Below are 4,291 nucleotides of genomic sequence, written 5' to 3' on the forward strand. Positions count from 1 at the left end.
ATCGTGCCGAGCTTAAGAGCCAGCGTTGGCTCGATCTAATCATTAAGCATATTCGCCCAGTACTGGCTACTACTGTCGTACCAATATCGAGCCTCGTTTGCCGATATTGACCCAATACTGGGCCGTTCGTCAATTCCTACAAGGGTAGTTCTGGAAATTATTGGAAGGAGGATGGGGAGAGAAAGGGGGTTTTTGATCGTTACGAAGTATCGCGTTACGTAAAAAGACTCGCCAATAAATCGAGAGGGATGAACCTGAGGAGGCCGTTCACATCGGCAACTTATCGATACAATTGCGCGCGCGAGAGAGACAGAAAGAATCGCGAAAAAAAAGAGAAAAACCTATTCGAAATCTTAACTTGTCCTGGTGTTAAAATGTTTTTATGTCTGTCCTATGCGCTTTTAGGTTCTTAAACAAATAGATTTAGTTGCTGATATTATAAACCTTCCATGTGTCTTGGAAGGTTTATATATCGTACAATTCTATTTTTGTTTACTAACAACACCAGAACATCTCCTTCCACGTCTTTGCTTTCATGCAAAGACACAAGTGACACAGCGCGGAAAAATTCAAAAGTGTGGAAATTTAAAAAAACTCTCGGAACTTTTCCATTCGCAGTCATCCCGGCATTAAGGCCGCGAGACTACCGGGCCGGTGATAGGATGGCGTGGAATTTATGATATCCGTTCCGGTAAACGCTGATCATTCACCGAAACAATCATATTCCACTTCGCAGTTTGAAAAATTGCTCGCATAATACATCACGCGCCGGTGTTTCCGTTTTCGACGCGATGTGTAATTAGTTAGTTGGTTGCGAAAGGAGAGGGGTATATCGCGTTGCCGCGTTTCCTCTCATCTCGGTCGTCGTTTAGTTGACAACAAGGTTGTCGCGAGACAGGATCGCTTGTGCAAATAGAGACGCGCACGTTCTCGCAGGCGAACGTCGTCGTCGTCGTCGTCGTCGTCGTCGTGGCTCGCGTCGTAAAGTGGAGACCGTGACACGTTTTACGAGGAGATTTTCAATCGCGTCTTTAAGGAGCATCGTAAATGACTTCCTTCCGTCGTGTAATTAACATAATTCCCCCAACGCGCATCGCGTTGCTCCTATTAATAAGAGAGCACACACACACACACACGCCGTCAACACACAGCAAAAGAGAAAACTGTGACGTGAAAAAAGTCGATTAAGACACGCACGTCTCTCGGGTTTACAGTCGTAAATCCTCTTTCGCTCCGCGCGATCGAATTAACACGATGATCGTTCATTAATCAGCACGCAGGGATAAACTCGCCACGTACACGCGATTTTCGTTCGATGTTCATTGAATGTAATGTAACTTCGTGTATTTCTTAATACATTGCAATATATTAATATATATTGTTTTTTTTTTTTCTCTCCGTTCGCTTACTTTCTCCGTTAATCTCATCTGCATTTCTTTTATCGGGGTGCAAAGGCCGACGTGTATAACCGCCACTTATATATAATTCTCTATTAACGATCGCCATTTCCGTTTACTTGCCCTTAATACCCTTCAATAACAGCTTAATTACCGTCCGACATTTTTCCCCGAGGAAATGCGCGGCACGTCAATAAGACGCATGAATAATACATACATGGAAAACGGGGCAACGCCGTGGCGCAACCGCTATTATACTCTCGGGTTGGCCGTGCATATATGTATCTTTTCCATCAACATTTTTTCATTAATCCTTATAGCGGCGTGATAACATCCCTGGTAATAAAATAGTATTTTTCGCAATTATATACAATACATAGAGAGAGAGAGAGCGATCGGAAATCCGCGCGTCTCGCTCGCACATCGTGCGAGAGTTCTCGGAAATCACACGTGGCTATTCTACTCGCACTCGTACAAAAAGTCGGAAACCATATCTCTACCCCTCTAAGGCGATTTTCTAGCGCGCTGGATAGAAACGCTCGCTCCGGAACACGCGCCTCTCTCGGAATACAAAGCGTCCGCGCATTACGTATCGAAAACGCGCGCAACAATCTCCAGAGCACGCGGAGTCGACTAATACGGTGGAAATTACTGCTCGCCTCGTAAATCGACGCAACCCGCAATTTGCATCGGCAAGACGCATCACGAAGCCCCATTATGTCTCGTGACATTAATATACGACACATTATGATTCGCGCTCCTGCACGTTGCGCATCCGAGGCGGCCTTCAAGAGGCCCCATCCCTTATCGTTCGTAAAGAGACGCGGACTTCTTTAAGGAATCTCATAAATTGCGCTCGTTTCGGTCTTGCGTTTGTAGTTATTTTTGACGTACAAAAACAAAAACACGTTTATCAACGTGTATATAAAATTAACATGCCGATTAAGTTAAGTTTCTCAATCTTTCACAAACGAGCTGTGTTGGCAACTGATTTTAAAAACATCGTCAAATATGAAATCAAGAAATGTCAAAATAATAAAATAATTTTTTTTTTAAGTTTGCGACGAGTCCGAAAAAAATTCTGAAACATTCTCAGTCTTCGAATTTGAGAATTAATTGGGATAACGAACTAATCTCCGACATTTTGTTTCGTACGTCCGCGTAATTTATGAATTGTCGCGAAATTAGGCAACGAAGATTGATCGGGAGCATAGTGCGTGACCTGTTCATTATTTTCTTTTACGCACTTAACACATTTCAAAAAATCCGCGTGTTTATAAAATAAGATTGACGATCTCAACACGTATTTAATAATTTGTACCCGTAACATTGAAGCGTCTCTTCGACGCACATATATTACAAAAATAACTTTATAATATTCTCCGTAACATATGGTAGACATACAATATATATATATATATAATCATATTATATAGAAGGTGTTGTCCAAAACAGTCATTAGCGAAAATTGGATGCAATTGGATGCGCATCTCACGGCGCGGCTTAATTCCATGGTGGTCGCTTATATAAAGCGATTTTATCTCGCTTGCTCGTCGCGCGTGATACGCGATGGCTCGTTTCTTGATAAAACACCGACCACCGCTAATAAAAGCGAATTAATTCTTCCAACATAACCCTCCTTCCGCTACTCTAGTTCGATTGGATCAGCGCAGACAGACAGACAGACAGACTTTAACAGAGTTGGGATTTCGCGCCACTGAGATCGCCGAGATGGCTCGCGCGTGAAAGATTTGGATCCGATAACGGCGAAATCGTGACGAAAATAACTTGAGTTGGCATTGTCGAGCAACAACAAAGGATTTTGTTCTTTTTTTTAATTTCTCGGGTTTGGCGCACCTCGTCAAGTTCATATCTCGACGAATAGTAGTCACACTTCCCTCGGGTGCGCTGTTACTTATGCATGTCTCTACGTTGCGAAGCCGACTTGCGATGTCGCTTGCACGACCGCTTTGCCTGAACCCTTTGCAACGTGCACTTTATTCTTTCCAGATGCGCTCGCGCCGATAGCTACTGGCGATCCGCTCGTTTAACAGCAGCGAGCGCAGCAGCGGGAACCGTAGCACCGGCACCGGCACTGAATGTTTCTCGGGCGGGGAAAAAGAGGAAGAAGGGTGAAAAGCAAAAGAAAAGGATGAAGAAGAGACCGGGCGAGAAGGGGATGCGTAGGAATGGAACGCGACGAAAATACGCCTGCGTTCTACGAGGGTGCCGAGCCGGGAAAAGGTGGGAGCAGTTATATATTTTCCGTCAAAACATATCCAATGATGTTCGTGATATTCTCAAAAAAAAACACACACACACACACATCAAGCCAACTGTTTGTTACTTATCTACCTCATGTGTGCGTGTGTGTGTGTGTGTTTAATAAATTTGCATAATAATTAACGTTATTCAGTAAAGTTGAGCGAAACTCGTGTACACACGTGGCGAAATTGTTGTTTTCCACGGAAAACGCTTTCGAGGCGTGACGAATGCGAGATCGGCACGTGTCTCGTTCCGCTCCTCAAAAAGTGCGACTTGGGGAAAAAAAAGAAAAAAACGGGAGAAGAAAAGAAGCGGAGAGAGAACAGATTTACAAAAACGTTAACGAAGCGCGTCGTCGTTTAGCGATGAATATATGTAAAGCAGCAGAGAGTCGACCGACGGGAGTTTAAGGATTCGGTCCGCGCGCGAGATATCGTTCATCATTTGGGTAGCTTATAAGTACCGGTTTCGGTTTACGTTTTATTGAGATAATTCGATCGTTCTCGTTCCTTCTTCTGTGCGGCGAAACCGACGTTGCGTATCTTGCGCGTGTCGACTCGATTGCCGCAATTTTGATCCCCAAATTTCGTTAGTAACGGTCGGTTAACGCGGGTTTTCGTTTCTTTTTG

Source organism: Pseudomyrmex gracilis, unplaced genomic scaffold, assembly GCF_002006095.1.
Source record: "Pseudomyrmex gracilis isolate BER0280 unplaced genomic scaffold, ASM200609v1 scaffold_139, whole genome shotgun sequence".
Classification (NCBI taxonomy): domain Eukaryota; kingdom Metazoa; phylum Arthropoda; class Insecta; order Hymenoptera; family Formicidae; genus Pseudomyrmex; species Pseudomyrmex gracilis.